The sequence below is a fragment of the Lissotriton vulgaris genome, chromosome 6 (assembly GCF_964263255.1).
Source record: "Lissotriton vulgaris chromosome 6, aLisVul1.2, whole genome shotgun sequence".
Taxonomy (NCBI): Eukaryota; Metazoa; Chordata; class Amphibia; order Caudata; family Salamandridae; genus Lissotriton; species Lissotriton vulgaris.
In genome coordinates this window covers 1,580,617,223-1,580,638,254 of record NC_141694.1, presented here as the reverse complement: position 1 = coordinate 1,580,638,254, position 21,032 = coordinate 1,580,617,223, and the positions used below count along the sequence as shown (strand labels likewise).

The window sequence follows — 21,032 nt, the reverse complement described above, 5'->3', positions numbered from 1 at the left end:
TGTTGTGTCCCCCCTTCTAACATGGGACCTTTCTCACAAAATGGGGTTTCAGATGATAGCCCCTCCATGCCATGAACGTTATGCTGCCAAGAAACCCAAAATAACGTCCAGCAATTGCAGCTGTTAGCAGAGGAGGGGCGAGTGTGAGGGAACGAGAGCATAAGGGAAAGAGAGCATGGTAGAGAGAGGACAGGGGAGACCGGAAGAGGGCGAGCATGGAAGGGGGCCGAGAGTGTGAGGGGCGATGCCCTGCATGGGCAGCTCGGAGGCCCGTTGTAGAGAGGGGCCCTCACTCTGGTGGGGGGGGGCCAGGCCCTTTCTACAAGCCAATTCTCGGGTTAACACGAAGGGAGGCACTCGCAAGCGGCAGGTCTCTGCGAGGTCTGACGTATGCGCACAGGACACACGGCCAGTGCAGGAGGGGTCTCGGGACAGCAGTGACACACAGGCCACGGAAGGTGGCCCCTGCACAATGAGGGCAGCAGAGACACACGCCGGGGGGGTCAACAGATGGCATGGCGTGAACGGCCCATAAGATTCTAAACGGCGCTAGATAAACACCGAAATATTGGAGTACGCACTACCTCAAAAAATGGTGATCGGGGTATGATTTAAAGGATCCTCTTGCAACAAAATTAAAATAATTAAAACAGAAATAAACTGAAGGGAGAAGAAGTAAATAGAAACAAATCCTAACCATACAAAATAAAAGAAAGTTATATGACAAAACAGCCAACAGGCAGAATTTTTTTGGGAGTAGATAAGGAGACGGCATTGTGTGGTGGGGGGGGGCGGGGGAGCGGCATCGCGTGGTGGGGCGGGGGTGCGGCATTGGGTGGCGGGGCGGGGGAGCGGCTTGTTAGCGGATTCCTTTGATATCTGATGCCGAGGCTCAGACAAATGGTGCTGTGCGAGCAGCTTCCTTTGAAGTCTGATGCCGAGGCATGGTGTGGGATGTGGCTGCCGATGATGTGCACGCGCCTGGCTCACATGAACTGTACGCGATCCGCAGCTAGGTAGACTTTTCGGACTGCTTACTATAATCTCGCCTATCAATCCCTACGGGGTAGAATAGGCGAGACCTAAAAAGTCACAGAATCACAGGGGCAACGAAGGGGAGACAGACAACAGCTGACACGGACACCAAGAGAGTGCAATACAATGGAATGACAAATGACAAACAAACCTAAGGCCTACAACTGGCCACCAGGGATGAGGCGCAGGTGGTAGCCTGTGGGTGGTGGAGGCCCTCGAACTCCCACAGCAGCGGCAGCTGAGGCAGGTGACACAGGCGGTGCTGGACGGAGGGGGGAGCGACCTACCTGGTGGGGTCAAGGGTCGCAACATGTTGCCTGGTTGGCCCAGGATGTCATACAATACTACAAACTCCTTGACATACTTGACATACAACATTGTAGACATCAAAGTAGGTATGGGTTCTGGGCTATCTGAAGCCTGGTTTTCTGGTAGTGAGTTATTCTAAGCTAGTCCCCAGCCTTCAAATATTTGAATCCTCATGCAGAAGCTCCCAAGTTGGTGGCAGTGTGACCAGGCCACTTGGTTCCAAATGATGTCATGATGATCACCCCTCTCCTGGACTTGTGAATCTTGAGATATCACCTCAAGCTTGCTGTTACTGTGAGGTAAATTCTGAAGGGTGCTGACAATGGTGTGATGCTGCATGAGGCCAAAGTGATGCAAGGGTTAGCATCAGAGTTCCTCAAATTATGATTAAGATATTGTGGGCCAATGGTCACTTTCAGATATAGTTTCTACATTCTGCAGACAAAGTTGTGAAAGGAGACAAATCCTTTTTTGATTTTGGCGATCTAGATGGCCATTTTCAGCTGTGCCTGTTCTGACTTTGTCTACATTCTAGGAATTTGCTTCTAAATTCAGTGCATTTTTATGTTTGTATGTAGAGCATGCTCTTTATTTGGAAACCTGTACAATCAGGAAGCAAGCACCACAATCTGCTCAATTGATGATGACCCTCCAGATAGATCCCTGAGAGGATATCTCCAAATTCATGGAGCTAAGCAAGTGCATTTTATGGTTACATATGCTGATCAATCACATTTGCTCTATGCTACCAAGGAGACCCATTGTAAATGCTTCCTATGCATTACTCATAGTATCTACAAGTTGTCCAACTGAGTGTGGGGGCTGACCCTTGCACAAGGTTTAATTAAAAACAAAAATGTCTGCAAAGCCGGTTCACCCCTGAACAGATGCAGAAATGTGCATCAATCACATATCATGATGACCCCAAAATCTATGTGGTTCGGATTTTAGACAAATAGGAATACTTGAAGCTAGTTACTACCTCAGTACATCAACTCGTTCAAAATTGACAGTAATTACTTGTCAAGTGATAAAGCCTTTTGGGATGTTTGTTTTTGACAATGCAGTGCTTTGCTGGCTTTTGGCTAGGTTTGCGCTGCAGAAACACCATATACATTCATTGATACCCACACACATATACATGACACCATATAAAGGAAGAAAACAAGCTAGTTGTATAATGTTTCGCTTGCTCTTCGAACAATCTTATGATTTGCTAAAATGCGTTTGGGTGCAGGTTTGGATGCCCACAATCTACAGTGGCCATGACAAAATACGAAAGCGAGCACATCGGACTCGCGGGGCGAACACGCCAGTCTCAGGAGTTTCCTTCTTCTAAACTACAGACCTGCCAGATTGGACAGGACATAGAAATCCAACACTCTACTTTGAAAGGGATTTACTAATCACAGCCAAAGACGGCATTTCCAGGAATAATTTACTTTCAGACAGAAACCCTATCCGGGATGGAATTATCACCGGAAATAAGAGACTGCTAAAGAGTTTTCATAGCCCTGAAGAAGTTGCGGGGTACTACCTTGTAACAGCGACAGAACACGTGTTGGCTAAGAAACAGACTAGTGGAGTACTTATGGCTAAACTTGAATTAAAGACTTCGGAAAATACAAGACAAGCATTACCGTGATATATGGTACAACTATATGTGTGTTAATTTTCAAACGTGTGTCTATGACTTTTTTTTTTATATAGGAATGCTTGAAGCTAGTTACTACCTCAGTACATCAAATCGTCCAAAATGACAGTAATTACTTGTCAAGTGATAAAGGCTTTTGGGATGTTTGTCTTTGACAGTGGGGCGCTTTGCTGCCGTGTGGCTAAGTTTGCGCTGCAGAAACACCATGGGGCAGATTTACAAGCCCCTTGCGCCTTTTTTACGCCGCCGTTGCGTCACTTTTGTAACGCAGCGGCGTCGCAAAAGATGCGCCATGGTGCGGGGTATTTACAACATGATGCATCTGGGAGATGCGTCATGTTGTAAAGCCCTGCGCCAGAAGGAGGCGTTATGTCACGGGGGGGCGTTCCGGCGCAGGAACTCCTCCTAAAAGTGTCTGAGTGAAATCTACAAGATTTCACTCAGTCACTTTTAGGCCAATGCTGCGTCAAAACCCCGCGCCTGCTTGAAGCAGGCGTAAGGCTTGACGCAGCATTGGACAGATAGGGCCCCCCTGATCATTGCTGGAGCTGCGTAGCGCTTGCTAGGCAACTCCAGCAATGCGTCACTTTTACGGCACAGATGCGTCACGCATCTGTGCCGTTTTTGCCCCATGGTGCGCTGCATTGTAAATGCGGCGCACCATGGGTGGCGGAGCTGCGGCGCACAATAACTGGCGCATCCCTGGGGATGCGCCAGTTATTGTAAATCTGCCCCATATACGTTCATTGATACGCACACACATATACAGGACACCACATAAAGGAAGAAAACAAGCTAGTTTAATGTTCCGCTTCCTTTTCGAACAATCTTATGAATTTCTAAACTGCGTTTGGATGCAGGTTTGAACGCCCACAATCTACTGTGGCCATGACAAAATACGAAAGCACATTACAGGATAATTCTATCTGGCAGCATTGTCAAGTTTCATATACTTTTGCATAAGGATGCACAGAAATACTAGAAACGAAATCCAGCCTGTGATGGTTTTACAATGTTAAGCATTCTTTTAAATTCCTCCATTTTGAAGTCATGGCCAGGTGCATAGCACCATGGGGTCGATATCAGTGGCGAGCTCCCAACATCTTTCCTTATAACCCTCTACGCAGATATTCTGTGCTCATTAAGAAAATAATGCAAAGTGAGAAACGCGCAATATTCACCCCATGACGCTCTGCAGTCTAAAGCGCTAAGTGTCATTAAGCCCCAGAGTGCACAGCCAGGCAGGTGCTCTGCCGGAATGGCGGCATCTGTTGTGAGCTGTATCTGCGCATTCTCTGAGGGTTATGCACGGGCAGCCACAAGCGAAGTGGAACGACGCGACGGAGGTCATTGTGCAGATGAGCCCTTACAAGCAAAAAGCCACAGGCGCCCAGTCTCATCGACTGTGGTATTTAGAAGACAGGAATATGTCGCGTGACAGCAGTACTGTGACAAAGCTCGCCCGTGGCCACTAAAGCCAGGCCCTGGCATTCTCTGAAAGCGGCGTCTCAGTTTGTCTATTTGTGCCGCACAGATATTTTACCATAAAAGAGTCATCTGTTTCACATACTGAGGTTTAAATGGGTACACATTTGATGTGCTCTTGGCAAGTTAGAGATGCAGAAGCAGTAAATAATAGAATCGTATTGTCGCTGAGGTGAAAGGAGACAGGCGCTTTCATACAGCAGAACAGCGACGGACATCCTACCAGTAAATAAAACAACAGTCGAGGAAATTCAACAGAGATGGGCGTATGCCTCCATGCATAAGAAATTCACATCTGGCAACTTTATTATCCCTTTACGAATCCAAGAAAAGTGTCTTTTACCTAGAAAGCACTAGCAACCATTTCACAGCCTATATTTTCGCTGGAAGATTATTAATATTATATTATAGTATCTAAACTATCAGAGGCGCAACTAGAGCCAAATTTCGGGGGGGGGCAAAAAAGATATTCGGGGGTCTAAGTCTTCCAGGAATAGGCAGAACGGAGCTGCAAGGGCTCTAAGAAGGGGTGAAAACACAACAAGGCCTCGTTAACAAGTAAATGGTCTTTTAAAGACCAGACCTGTGAAGTACTCGGGTGAGGCTGCAATAAGACAGTCGCCAGCCCCGGAAGCTTTCTCAGCCCGGGCTGACACACACGATGAGGTCGGAGGCTGAAGTCCTTTGAGCCAAAAGGGCGCCTGTAAGCTATTCACAAATTCATGTTTCCTATGCTTGAAATTAACTCAGTCTATCATCCTGTAATTCATTCCATTGCAATATATCTCTCCCAATCACTCTGTTACCATCAATAGAAATGCCCATGGGTCCATCAGTCCTTCGTCACTCTTTTCTCATTTAAATATTATTAAATATGTAGCTATGCCATAACTATCGCAGTGCTGTTATTGATGAAACTAAAACAAAAGGCATTAGCCTCACCAAGCTTTACCTTTCTAGCTTTTCTAATTAAGGGGTGTCCAAAACCCACGTGTGTGTTGCTGCGGAACAGCTTACTGATTCAAACGCATTAATCACCTTTTGTGGACATTCAGCGAGACACAGAGAATAAAGACAAACACCAAAAAAACAAGGGGAAAAAGAATGATGGTTGCCTCGCTTGTCATTGTTGTCACTGTTTCTATGTGAGTTACTCCATTATTCAGGGCCTGAAGACGTCTCCTTACACAGCAGTTATGGTCTTCTTAAACTTCAGAGACGCCTAAGTTGAGTTGTAAGGTGCCTCTACGGGGATCTTTGTGTGCTGAGTTGCCGAAGGCTATTCTGGGCTCTCCTGTTTCCTGCAACAACTCGCGGTACCCGCTTCGCGGGTCCCGCTTCGTGTGCTGCATTGTGGTAGAGGACCCTGGTGACTGCTGTGGACTTTGCTGGGGCACTGTTGGGCTAGGCAGGGCTGCGAGCTACAACGCGGGGACTCCAACAACCAGGAGTCCCTGCTCAGCCAATTGGAGTCACCTGGCCTGCTCTCCCTGCTAGCCCCGCACCCCCGTGCGCTGTACCCTGGTAAAAACGCCCTCACCTTTTCAGCTGGTGGGATCTTTGTGTGCTGAGTTGCCGAAGGCTATTCTGGGCTCTCCTGTTTCCTGCAACAACTCGCGGTAACCGCTTCGCGGGTCCGGCTTCGTGTGGTGGCTCTACGGAGGCGCTGGAGGTTCAAATCTTCCAACATAGTTAGGGGCAGATTTTGCGTCATTTTTAGTATGGCAAAAGTGGCGCAAGGGCTTCTAAATCTGTCCCTTAGTATTTCTGCATGGGCATGTCTGGCATACATTAGGTGGGAGCAGCGATTCACCCATAGAAAAGATGTCTAGCCAGCAACATTAGAGGCAGGACACTATGGGCTCATTGTGCCCTCTTCCAATGGAAAGAGTGGGGATTACTTCTAAATACCTTTATGGGTGTATTTTACAAGGGTTGGCAATGCAACCACTTAATGAGGGGTGATCCACTTTACATTGTGCAGCTGTAAATTTTGCATTTGTGATTGTGTGTTACAAAAGGTCTGCAGAGTGTTCTGCAAAACCAAAGGGACCCACGAGTTTTACAGACGGGAGCAAATGCATGTTGCACTTCGGCAATTTTGGCAAAAGGGGCTCTTGATGTACTTCATCACAATATTTTACTGCACTTTCAACATATCAAATGCCGAAACAATGGCCCTGCTTGTAAACCAGAGATCGAGTTCTGATTCCTGTACAAACAGGAATTTTCCGGGGGACCGAAATCTCACATTGCTTGCTGTTTTCCCATTGAGATATTTGGTAAGTCAACCCTCAAACCTTACAAAATGTTTCACAGAAAGACGCTTAGAAAAAAAAGGTAAAACATGAAAATCAGAGCGTTAAACAATGATTTTGACTGTTGTGCCTTATTTCCTCACCAGAAATGTGGTCTAGAAGGTATTTACTGCACCACACGAAATTGTATTTCATGAGTACAATAAATATAGGGGCAGATTTTTGTTGGGAATGCGCCACGTTTGCGTCACGCAACTGTGGCGAAAACGTGGCGCATCCCTACGACCCATTTACAACGTGACGCATCTAGGCAGATGCGTCACGTTGTAAAGCCCTGCACCTCTTGTGGGCGTTCCGGCGCAGGGTGGGCATTCCGGGGCAGGTGCGCCTCGCAAAAGTGGCTGAGTGAAATCTATAACATTGCACTCAGTCACTTTGAGGCCAATGCTGCATCAAAACCCTGCGCCTGCTTGAAGCAGGCGTAGGTCTTGATGCTGCATTGTAAAGATGGGGCACCCCCGAGCCTTGCTGGAGCTGCGTCGCGCTTGCGACGCAACTCCAGCAATGAACCACCTTTACGGCACAGATGCGTCACGCATCTGTGCCGTTTTTGCCCCATGGTGCGCCGCATTGTAAATGCGGCGCACCATGGGTGGCGGAGCAGCGGCGCAAAATAACTGGCGCATCCCTGGGGATGCGCCAGTTATCATAAATCTGCCCCATAGCGTTTTCGGTTTAAACCGATAACAATCGAATAATCTGCACCGACTACGCTAATTTATTTTTCGGTAAAAAAAAAAGCTCAAAACACAGGGGATTCATACTGCTTTAAGGTCATCTGCTGACAAAATAGTATAGGTGAAGTATCAGAAGTAATGAAGTCGTAAAGTAATTTATTTACATTATTTTGCACTTTTTAATGAAATTACCTTCCCAGACTATGGAGTCCATCTGCAGTCAAAGGTGACAGTTGTGGCTGCCCACCGCCTGTGGTGAGGTTAAAGTGGGTACTGCGCCCCAAAATGAAGCCGTGCTGTGCAAACAATACACATTTATAAGGCAGCTGACCCGTTCTCCTGGCGTGATTTATCTTTAACGTATGTGACAACGATGAATTAAATGCACGGGAGTATGGAAGCTTTTATTGAGATCAATTTGCAAAGCTACCTGCTTTTTCTCTTTAGCTGAATATTAATTTAGTCAAAAGTTGGCAGAGTAGTAAAATGTGCTGTCACCAAGATGTTTCATTCTTTCATTGCACTTCTCCTCGGTGAGGAATGCTCTGTGAAATCCACTAAAATGCGTCAAAAAGGGTGAAGGAAAAAGACTAACAATGAGAAAACAATATCTTTCAGTTCCTGTTCTCCAAGATCCAGTTAATTCTCTGTCCTGCAGCTTCCCAGTGTGCTGTTGTCACTAAAAAAATCACAAAAGCACTCAGTTCGGTACTTCCTCAGGATACAAACAAAGCCATAACCTCAAGCCTTCCAGATAAAAGAAGAGAGGAAATGTTGTTGGCCTTCCTTGGGCCTTAAATTCTGTTGATTCTTTACATTATATTCACACACATAATGTATTTATTTCTCTAACAATAGGTTACGAAATTCAGGAATTGTTTCAAACTGTTCTTGGAATTACATATTTCTTTTTTTTGTCTGAAGAAATGAGTTGACTACCTTTGAAAACAGCTATTTTGGGGGCAGAACTTGATCGACACAGATGGCTTCCTAGAGCCAGAGCTCCCGTCTCTCGCAGGCCTCTGCAGATGTTTGCTGTGTCCTTCGTGGGCCATCCACCAGCATCCTGCAGTGGGTCACCCTCCTTTCAAACAGGGGCACCAGCAGGTGGCCTTGGTAGACTCACTCTTGCCATGTACAGGGTTGGCGGACCAGAGCAGCCGCAGCAATCTCATGAGGGGTGCCGATGTGGGTGAGGTCTTCCCGTGCTCGGGGCCCACCCAGTCCCATCTTCAGCCTACTGGTGCCTCTGACTCTGTGAGGGAGTCTGCTGCATCCAGCAGGGTCCACCTGCCTTGCAATGCGCCAGTTCTCCATCCTCCTGGACGCATCTTAACATGACAGAACTCTTCTAAGCACCTGAGGGGGTCGGCGCACCTGGCCACTAACAGTGGCTCCACAAGGGGAGACATCATGGGTGCGGCTCTGCCGCCGAGAATCCACCCAGGCCTCTTTCGTTTCCTGGTGCCTCTGGCCCTGGGGGCATTGCTTCTGCTGCTCCTTCACAGTTCTCAGCACTAGCCACATCACTGCCTGGATCCGGTTCCCTGATATGTGCAGATGGACCTGCCCCGGCAGGGCCCTCCTGTTCTCCACATCAGTCCCACACTCCTTCTCACCTCTTATGATCTAGGGGGCCTATCCAGCGTGCCTGTGACTTCTGGCCATTAAGGGGCAAAGTCATATACATGGGGCAGGAGGCCCAGGGCTTGTTGGGGCATGACCTGCTTGTCCTCATCACTTTAGTGCCGCAGTTCCTGGTGTGTGGCACAGGGGTCTAGCGGCGGACACTGGGGATAGCCCATTTGCTGGCTCTCGACAAGGTGACACTTGTGTGACCTGCTGGGGCTGCTGACTTTCCCCTTGGACTGTTGTCTTCAGAAACTTTTGACTGTTGCCTGCTGCTTTAGGCCTCCTATTGTCCGTTGAAGGGTGATCTCCATGGCTGGTGTTGCGGCCTAGCACCTGCCCCTGCTCCGTCCTGAGACCTGCAGTTGCAGCACCCTCTTGGCAGAGGCCCTCTCCTTTCTCTTCTGGATTCTACAGCCTCTTCACACCGTGTGGCCCAACTGGCCATCACGTTATGCCTAACTAGCCCATGGAGGGCCCCGGCCCACCTTGTAGTCCTGCACCTGACCCACTGTGGGGACACTGACTGTGGGCCCCCACCCAGCTTTTGCTACTCAAGGCCTCTGGGAAGGCATCCCACCAGTTGTTTTTTACAGAGGCCATGGTCAAACACAAGACCTCTATGTCTGCTGCACGGGTGAATTAGACACATCGATGGACCTAATTTTGAGGGAAATCATGATGAAATGCCACAAGCTGGAACTCATGGACGGCAAGATCACGTACCTCAACATAGACGCAAAATCTATTAGGGTGGAATAGGAGTGTTTCAACATCAGCTGAATGGAGTGGAGACCTGCATCGCCATGCTGGAGTCAAAGGTGATGATCATTGAAGACCGGGAGTCTGAGCTTTGGCGCTTCCACCACAAGGTCACTGAACTCAAAGACAGGAGCCAGAGGACACCATCATTTTTTTCAGCTTCTCCGAGAAGGTGGGGCAGAACGAGGTGCAAACATCCTATGTGATCATTCTGTGCCTCATGGGCCTGTCCTTCACCCCCCTTCCTGAGATACAGCAGGTCCATACCATCCAGACCAGTTAAACTCTCGACTCTTGTAAGCCTTGTCGAAATCCTGACCGAGGTCTACAAACATACTTCCTACAACTACAAAAGCTATGGAATCCACATAGTGCAAGACTTTTCCCCAGAGACCAGAGACAGGAGGCGCACTTTCCTGGCCCTAAATCCAATTCAGTGCATGTTGGACATCAAGTTTGGCTTGTTTGAATCAGCTCACATGTGGATCGCTGTGGATGGCAAATCCAGAGAATTGCTTGACCCGAAGGACCTTAGAGCCTTCCAAGACTCTTTTCAGGATTCTGAAATTTACACTGTTCCCCCATGGTGGCGGGTGGGGATTCCCCCACATTCCCGCCCTCTGGACAGTTCTGGCCACTGGGCCAAAATCTGGGAGAGGAACCTCAATTTCCACTCTCACAGCAGGAAGGACAGAGCCACCAGGGAAGTACAGGAACTCACCAGAAGATGGCAGAGACAAATCACGCATTCCCCGGAAGCCACCTGGCCCAATTACCAAGGATCTCCAGGTGACCCCTTGATACTCTGCTATGCCAACTGGCTGAGTATCATCTGTTGTGTTTTGGTGTTTGGATTCTTTGGGTCATTATATATTTCCATGCTTGTTTCTCTCCCCAATTGTTGCTAGTTATGATGTTGTATGATGCCGTTTTTAGATGTTTAGTCCTGTTCCCTGCTGTTCGCTTGGTTTAGGTGCTTTTTTAATATTGTGTGGAGTTTTGCTGAGGGTCCTGCCCACCTAGCACCCCCTACAGCTATGTCCGCTATGCCCACACTTCTGCTCCTCCCTCCCCTGCTGGACATGGCCTGCATGGCACTGCCTACTCCCCTCGGCTTCGTGTTCCTAATAGATATCCAAACAGAGCACCCACCCTGTTCTTCTCACCCGCTCTGGTCTGGCATGCAGGACCTGTTGGATACGTAGGTTCTTAACTCCTCTCACTGAAGTGTTCTTGGCCCCTTTCCCTGTCATCAACTTTTTTTTCCCTTTTAGGGGATTCTGCACATTTGTCTTGCCACTATTAGGGCCCAGCTCATGTGTGACTCTGCTCTCTATAAGAAGTTCAGGGTGGTGCTTTGGAAGCAGAGGGATCTGACAGGGTTGTAAACTGCCCGCCCAGTTGGTTCCATTCGCAGACAGCTGGAGAAGGTGCAGCTGGAGCTTACTGATCTTTTTAGTTCTAGGGCAGAATACTTGTCACTATGAACACGGCGAGAAGACAGGGAGATTGCACATGACACAGCTTCACCAACAGGAGGTGGCTGTTGCCTTCCAAGTGGTTAGGAAGCGAGACAGTCATCTCATAATGCATCCCCAGGGGATATCAGAGTACTATGGTTGCCTCTAAACTTCTGAGGTGACCACCACCTTTAAGCCACATATTACGTAATTGTTTTAGTGCTATCTGTCTTTTGCAGCTGAACAATGAGGGTCTGACCCTCCTCTCTGGTGTGATCACTAAGGAGGAAATTGTACTGGAAATCTCTGCTGCTCCATACAGAAAAGTTACCAGGAAGGACAGCTTTGCAGCTGAATTTTAGAAATGGACTTCCATTAAAGTGGTGGACTTCTTGAAGCGACTTACAAGGAGACAGAGGTGCAGTGTGGTCTGGGGCTGATTTCTAATATAGCCCTTATCATGGTGCTGCCCAAGCCCGTTGTCTTGAGATAGCTACCATCCCATTTCACTTCTTAACAGTGATGTCACACAGCTTTGGGCCTTAGTCTTAAATAAACCTATATAGCTTACTGGGTCACACAAATAAAATAGTATCCTGCTTCATGGGAGTATGGTTAGCCCAGAACAGTTTCCCTAGCTGGAAGAAAGATGTAATTTTGTCTCAACATGAGCAAAATTATTCAGTCAGATTCCACATTTTTCACAGCACTTCATGAGAACAACTTTACTTACTTGAATAATAAGAATCTGAACTCGGTCTTTGTAAATTATGTGCAGACAGAATTAGGCAAGAAATCGTAGTGATTTTTAAACAAGATGAATAGTGCTGTTCCCACACCCTCTAAATTTCTAATTCACATCAATACTGAATGCATACATTGGGTGAAATTCATATTTACTATTGTAAAATATGTCCCAATACATTGGGGTGAAGGGTTTAGTATTCTTATTCCAGCCAGACAATTATTTTTTGAAACAACATTTATGGAGGTGGTGAAATGTATTATTCTAAATAAAGTCTAGCACAGACTGGGGAAAGTCCATACATTGGGCTGCATATTTACTGATATAAACCCAGTGCCACTAACATTGATCAAAGTGGATCCTTTTTTGGGTGGCATGGAGTGAAATTTGCTACTATAGCTGAAATTCAACAAAATATGGCAAAACCGAGAAAAGTGCACGATAGCATAATATTGGGGAAAGTTATATTTAGTACACTAACTTAATTCCAACACATTTTGCATAGTTTAGTTGGAGGGGCAAATAAGCTATTCATACTCCAGTGTAACAACATTGGCGAAAAACACATTTAAAGGTTAAAATGGAATATACACACGAGTGACCACCAAATATATATTAAATAATACATTGATTAAAAAAAACTTTCGCATCTTAAATCAAATATTAAAAATAATTAATGAAATGAATTATATATTCAATATTACTTACAAAATATAAATAGCTTGTTAACTAATTACAATTATTTGAAACTTAAATTTTATACATTTTTTAGCATGAGAATTAAAATTAAAATTAAATTATGTAGTTTAATATTCATTAATAAAAATAAAATTGACCAATACAGCTAAATAATATAATTAGCCACTGATAGCTAAATGAATTGCATTTTTTTCTATATCATTTAAATATATATGTAATTTTTACAAATATTGTATTAGGACTTTGCATGATGTTTTCCAACTAAAGAATGACATTATTTTCAGCAATTACACAAACAAAAAAAGAAAATAATTTTAAAACTGTACGTATTGTTTACATTTTCACTGGTGTGATTTATCCCCATATGGACCTCCCTGATGGGCTTACTCCTCATGCTCTCCCCTCAGCCCTGAACCGGGATGGAGGGACTCTTGCTGTCCTCCCTTTGGTTTGTGTGGACCCGGGCACTGCAAGCCACCAGGACGAAGCTTCCCTATACTAAGGATATCACTCTGTTGTAGCTACTCCACATCCCACATACAGGGGACTGGATTACATGATTTGGAGCAAAGAGGTATGATGACTACAGGGGATTAGTTTTCCAACAGTGTGACTGCCCGGACCTGATAGCTGAGTTTGATATTCTCCAGATCACATTCTCCTGCATGGTTCAGTGATGGCCACTATCAGACAGATGTGGAGTGAGGAGAGATTAGAACTCTCTGAACATAATTGCCTCAAGACTATCTGCAACACGAGTGGCCAGATAGGAGCAATCATGCTCCTTGATCGGTCACAACTCTTCCAAACACAACACAATTTTTCCCCAATATGGGACCACTAAGCTGCAAGCATGAGTCGGGTACTGAGTGACAAAGACTGGATTACATGTCTTTAATACTAATATCCTCACAGGGTATACCTAAGCCCTAGTGAATTAATAGAATGTTTACAGGGGCCCAGGACCCTCATTTCATAGTGGTAGTCAGTGATGGCCCTTGGTAATGTGGCCACTGGCCACAATCTTGACAAGATCAAGGCCGTCTACCTATTGGGATTGATTCACAAACCTCATGCTAAATCTATCATCTCCAAATTTGCAGACACAGCTTTAATTTTGGCCTGCCAGCATATTCAATGTTCTTGATATCTGCTAGAGGTTCTCTAGTGCTGAGACGGAGATGAGAGCTGTGCATGTGGGCTGAATGTGAGGATGCTGATATGAAACTTGAAATGTAGAAAGGGCAGCACCACCCTGAATGCACACAGGCACAGGAACAGATAATACATGACTGTCCATTGATAGCCTTTAATGGCCACCTACTTTCTGCCCCAGATGAGGGATAATTGGATGAAGATTGAGAAACTACTTCTCCCTAATGAGCCTCCTATCAGACCTACACCAAACTCCGGTCTACCTTGCTTGTGATGAGTTCCCGTGAAATTTGCCCCTTTGCCCCATTGCTACACTGTATCCCCACCTGTCTTACTATCTCATAACAAGAGTCAACAGACAAACCCCAGTGAATTAGCAGTCCTTTCTTCACCATGTTAGTTTTTACATTTATTTATTACTTCTAGCTTTACCCCCTTTCTTCCAGCAATTGTTTCTTTTTTTTTCCTTTTTTTTTTTTTAAATATTTTTATTGAAGTTTTTTTCCCCTTTTTTCCCCCCCGAGATGAGAGCAGGGCACAATAACATTCATTACAATACAGAAAAACATAAGTGAGTATTGGGATTATACAGAATATTATGATAAAAAAAAAATAATATCAATTCGTATATGGTTTTCTCAAAACAAATCAAATACTCCAAATATACACAGACTTCTACATACTAAATTCTCAATTTCAAACCCCCCCTGATGATCACTAATCGGGACCCTGTTTCCAGTGGACGAGCGGCTCCCATATTGCTAAACCTAGTTTCTTACCGTTTCTCCCCCTTCTCGCATAGATAGCTGATTCTAGCTTTTGGATAGATAATAACTTCCCCAGCCATTGATGATAGGTTGGAGGGTTAGGATCCAACCATGCCGAGGCGACTAATAGTCTGAGGATAGCTGTAGCTACGAATAGGAACTTTTCATTACCCACATAAGTCTCAGGATTAACTCCTAATAGCATGACAGCTGGACTTAGTTCTATTATTGTTGATAGTACATTCTGTAAAAACTGCTCAATATCCCGTTTTATATTATTCAGATGTGGGCAGAGTGCAAAAATATGTGTAAGATCCGCCCCCAGACTCCCACATCTAAAGCAGGTGGTTCCCGTAGTACCCCCCCATTGAGCAATTTTTCCAGGAGTGTAGTAGAGGTGGAATAAAGTCTTATAATGTTGAGCCTGTAATGAAGATGAACACAACAATTTCCTTCCCAACTCTAATGATTCTGAAAAAATATCCCAACTTATATCCAAATCTACAGACCACCTATTTATCCATTTCTCCATATCATCGTTCTTTAACGCTGTCAATTCGCAGTAGAACCTCTTTATAGTGCAATCCGAGCCTATTTCTATAATGTCCAACAATATATTTCTATTGAACCCTATAGGTCCTCCTTTCCTATTTATTAGACAACTCCTTATTTGAAGATACTTAAAAAAATGTTTTGTATCTAGTGTATATCGATCCTGTAGCTCAACAAATTGTAAAATACCTTGGGGGCCCAAAATATCTCCAATCTTCCTTATCCCACGCGACTCCCAGTCTTGGAATACAGCTCCCGAGAAAACCATACCCGAAAGTGAGGGGTTATTTTTAAGTCTAGTGTAAAAATTATATTTCCCAAATCCAATCTTTTTAGCTATTCCCTTCCAAACATTATGAGCAGCCATTAGGATCTTGAACCGTGTTCGTTTATAGTAACTTTCCTCCGTAAATCTTAAAAATATATTTTCCACATTTTTACCTAAAGTCAAACCATAAATTGCAAGTGATCCTGCTTTATCCCAGTCATCTGTATCAGCCCCACCTACCAATCCCAACATATTTTGGAATGCGGCGGCCCAATAATACACTTTTAGGTCTGGTAGGGACCAGCCACCACGTTCCCGTGGTAGAGACATATACCTCAGTGCTCTGCGCGTCTTGCCCTTAGCCCATACGAAGCGATTGACCATTTGTTCACATATATTAAACCACTTGTTTTCAAATAAAAGTGGGATAGCCCTAAATATATACAAAAATTTTGGCAATATCATCATTTTAATAATATTAACCCGGCCCACTAGCGATAGGTGTAGATTTTCGTACCGATCCAAATCCTTCTTTACTTTGCTAATTATTGGGGCGATGTTATTTTCCACCAAATTGTTTAAATCGGCAATTATTTTAATTCCAAGATAAGTTCCTGCCTGTACCACACGATTATCATCACACGAAGTCGTCGAATTTTTAATTATCTGAGTCTTGGAGACATTTAGGGCATACCCGGATACGCGACCGAATCTGCGGGCCTCTTCTTCTATATGCACAGTTGCCTCTGTGGGGTTTGGTGTTATCACTGCCACATCATCAGCATAGGCCAAGATCTTACATGGCCCCAGTAATGTCGGCAATGGGGTTATTTCTGGACAGAGCTCTAATTTGCGGATCAGTGGATCCATATACATGGCAAAAAGTAATGGGGAGCATGGGCACCCCTGCCGTGTGCCCCTTTTAATATAGAATTGGCCAGTAGTCCCCCCGTTGACTCTTAGGGCCGCGACCGGTTCTTTATATAGGGTTTGAAGTGCTTTAATAAACCCACCCCTAAAGCCAGCTCTAGCCAACGTATACCACAAATAGTCCCAGGAAACCCGATCGAACGCCTTTTCAGCGTCCAAAAGAATGACTGCCATCGGGTCCCCTCTGACTTCAGCGGCATCCAATAGTGTTATTACCTTCCTAGTATGATGGGTTGTTCCCCTACCAGGAATAAAGCCATGTTGGGTGTGATAAACTAGTGAGCTGATTACTTCTGCAAATCTCATTGCCAATATTTTAGAATATATTTTAGTATCATTATTCATTAATGTAATGGGGCGATAAGACCCAGGCTCCTCCTTCGGCTTGCCCTTCTTAAGAATCAAGACGATGTCTGCACCCCCCCATGACTTTGGTGTAGACTGCCCAAGCTGTGCAGATTGAAACACTCTAGTTAACTCTTGTGCAAGTACCCCCCAGAAAGTTTTATAGAATTCTAGAGGTATCTGATCGGGGCCGGCAGCCTTACCAGAGGGGAGTTTGCCCATGGCTTCTTTGACCTCTTCCATTTCTATCTGGGTTTCTAATCTATCTGCATCTTCGGCTGTTACCGTCTCGTTTGGTATATTCTCCAAGTAGTCACTAATCTCTTCACTACTACAAGGATATTGATGGTCATAGAGGATCTGGTAAAATTTCCTAAATACTTCCCTAATTTCTTCAGGACCAATTTGTATATTACCATTTTCGTCTCTAATTTGTCTCACCGTGCCCGCTGCCGCTATCTGCCTAGTACGCATGGCCAGAACATGCCCAACTTTCTCATTATATTCGTAACATCTTTCCCTACGGATTGTATAGTGTACTGCCGCTTTTTTTGCCAAATCCCCTTCTGCCTCACTTTTGACTTTTAGTAAATCTATCAGATATTGTTCTACTGGGTCACCTCTAATAAGGCAGTTATCAACTTGCTCTTCTGCTTCTGAGACGGCTCTCTCTAATTCCCTTTGTAATATCCCTTCCATTTTGCGTTTGTGAAAACTATAACTACATGTTTCTCCACGGACGCCTGCCTTGAAAGCATCCCATATAACTCCCTCCGGTGCCGTTCCTTTATTATAGTAAAAGAAGTCAGTGATCCATTTTGACATATGTAATACATAATCCTCTTCTAAAAGAAGTTTTCTTTCAAAAGTCCATACCCGATTAGATCTTTTTCCTCCTTCTACCTTTAAATCCAGAACTAACGGATTGTGGTCACTTAGAATTCTTGGCAATCTATCTATATTAACCCTTGACATTAAATTACTAGAAATTAAAAAATAATCAAGCCTAACACAAACTTGGTGTGGTGCAGAATAATAAGTATACCCTTTCTGTTGTGGTCTAGTAATACCCCAAACATCATTCAAATTGTTACTACACAGGAGGTCAACAAGTGCCTTATGGACTCTTTTCTTGCGGCCTTTATAGCTTCCATTTTGACCAGTTCCTAACCCATCCGGCCCGTTGATATTAAGATCTCCTCCTATAATAATCTGTGGGGGCCAAGCAGCTAACTCAGAATCTATAAACTGTAGCACCTCCGGGTCGTCCTGTGTAGATCCATAAATAGACACCATCGTTGTCCAAACCCCATCTATCTCAATCTCTACCATGGCCCATCTTCCCCACTTGTCCTCTAGTTTTTTCCCTATTCTCCAGTTTCTACTCCTTGACAAAATAGCGACTCCTCTATTATTAGCCCCTTGTTTGGAACTAACTATGAGTTGGAATCCCATCTGGTTCAAGAAGGACTCTTGGGTACTCATTATATGCGTTTCTTGCAAGAAAATGAAGTCCACATTCATCTGGCGTAATCGTACTCCTATCTTATTTCTCTTTTGAACATCGTTTAAACCGCATACATTCCATGTTATAAACCTAAGTGTCATTACTAAATTTCACGAAACTTTTGACTGCCTGATCACTTGACATTATCTTGACATACTTTATCTTCAATTCGCCTAAAACACTCAATACATGCAACTTAGAATTGATAATCCCTTCCTTGACATCATGCCACTGAAACACTTTTTCCATCACACGCCCATCATTGCCTCTACAAATTACAATATCCTTGTGCCCTGCCCCTAAGTTCTCCCTCCCCCACCCCAGACGCCCCACCCTCGTGAACCCTCCCCCCCTACAGGCAAATAGGTCCGTAAGACCTATGTCTGGCTGACGTTTGCCACTGGGTTGTCTCACCCTCCCCTCCCTGATTTCCTTTAACTATATACATTGCTCAGAATGCTCATTGGCATAAACATAGACCCAATCATTTTGTTACTGCTTTTCCTTTTTCCCTTTCCCCCCCCCGCCGTGATTCATAACTTTTAGCAGTAATTTCCGGGTTTTACACTTTTTTTTTTTTTTTTTTTTTTTTTTTTTACACAATCAGGCTGCTCCTGATGTATCATTTTCCTTTTTATGCTTATTGCTTAGCAGAGTATACTACTTTTTACTTTTTACGAGGTATATTTTGGACAGGACCAACTTGTGTATCTTGAACCTCCAAAGATCCACGTGTAGGCTTTTGACGACCTCTATTCTCTCTCAAGTAAGAAAGATATTCTTGCGCCATAATTTCAGAATGGAAAACTCTAAAGCTACCCTCAAAGCCGACTTTCAGACGTGCCGGAAATAAAAGATAAGCCTCATGGCCTATATTATGGAACGGAGTAATAAGCTGTCTCATCCGCCACCTTCTTTCCACGGTGGTGTGACAAAAATCGGGGCGGGTGAAAAACTCATTTCCCTTATAAGAGCGTTTAGCCTGTGGTTTTGCCTTATTGATTAGTTCTTCGCGCAGAAGAAAGTTACCAACAAAGATCAATATCGCCCGTGGCTTGCCCTGCAAGTTCTTTCGTGTCAACGGGAATCGGTGCGCTCTTTGGATCTCATGTTCCCAATCCCATGAGACCAACTCAGGGAATGCACCTTTCAACAAATCAATTACAAATGCTCTAACATCCCCCGCCTCTTTCCCCTCTTCAATTCCAATTAATCTGATATTATTTCGCCTTTGTCTGTTCTCGAAGTCCTCTAGCTTCCAGAGCATATCTGCAGTTGTCTTGTCTTTATCATCACCAGCATCTTTCATTTTAACAAAGTCGTCTTCCAGTTTGCTTGTTCTGACCTCAAGCTCGGATACTCTCCCGACCATGTCCTCGTACATTTTGTTGACCTTTTGCAGAGAGGATTGTATCTTCCTATTTGCACGCCTGGCCCTTCTACTTGATCTGTGACTCTCAGTGCGTGCCTCAGTTTGGATTTGTTTTAGTGTTGTGAACAGAAGTTCAAAATTGGCAGTGCCCCTTCCAGGGTCCCCCTCTGCTCCATGAGAAGTAGATCCCTGAGCCCTTATTTCCGTGTTCACAGATGCCCCAGTGTGAGCTACTCCTTGCTCTGCGATGTTATCCCAGACTAGCTTTTTTACAACTGGTTTCACTTGTCTTCTGCGAGGTACTTTAGATTCATTCCTGCGGGTTGTATTGCCTGCTTTCCCTGTGTATGCAGAGTCATTATCTTTGGACTTTCTGAGTTCCTCTCTTAAACTTTTTTTTATCTTTGGTCTTGCCACCCTTTGTACTGTCTCATGTGCCACTGAGTCAGTGTCGCTATCCGAAATGGTCGATACATTCCCGAGACCGGATATGTCAGTTTCTGAACCTGAACCTGCTATGGAATCTGAATCACCCAATTCTGACTCTGCACTAGAGGATTCTGCAGTGCTTGTCTCACTTCCATCTAACTCTTCCTCATCTCCTTCATTGTCTGCTTCATCATTTCCAGTAAAAAAGATGTCCTCACCAGGAGATGCCATAGATGGATCTGGGATGTTTTGCACATGTTCGATGTTGCTAACAGTCATGCTTGTATCCACTGACATATTTAAATTTAATTCATCCAATACCTCATGTGCTTGAATTCGTGTCTCTTTCCTCTTATCCTGCACAATTTGTGTTCCTTCATTGTTTCCACAGAGGGCTAAAATCATGCCTTCACTCTCAAAGCTACCCTCTGCCCCAGAGTCTCTTTTATGAAATTGGAGTGGAGGCAGCGCTGCTGCGTGGTTATTTCCTACCTTCTTTGTTGTTGACTTGGTTTCAGGTTCAGTTTCAGGTTCCTGGCCCTTTAAGACCACAGGCCCGCCCCCTGCTGCAAACACTGAAGAGGCAGCCACATCCTCTGCTTCTGTAACCTCGCTTCCTGTGGGAGGCGTCGCCAGGTAACCTGCAAGCTCAGTGTGCAACGCGTCCGCGTCCACGTTAACTTCTTGATCAGCCGACTCGGAGCTCTGAAACTGCACCTGGCCCAGCTTACTTCCACACAAAACTACCAGCGTGGGAATGGAAGACGCCTGCTGTCCAACCGTTATATCCGACGTTATATCCGACGAAACTGTCGAAGCAGCAATTGTTTCTTTTACATTATGGGACTCAACATTTTTTTTCAGATAGAGAATTTAAGGTTACCTGCTTGAAAGCAGATTACCATACCAATTGTACTTACAACTATTTTGATAT

General features: G+C 44.9%; 1 protein-coding gene across 17 annotated transcripts in view; it reads right to left on the bottom strand.

Annotated features, from left to right (window-relative positions):
• NRXN1 (neurexin 1) overlaps positions 1–21,032 on the bottom strand; it is a 1,556,457-nt gene that overhangs the window by 168,198 nt on the left and 1,367,227 nt on the right. The window lies entirely within an intron of this gene.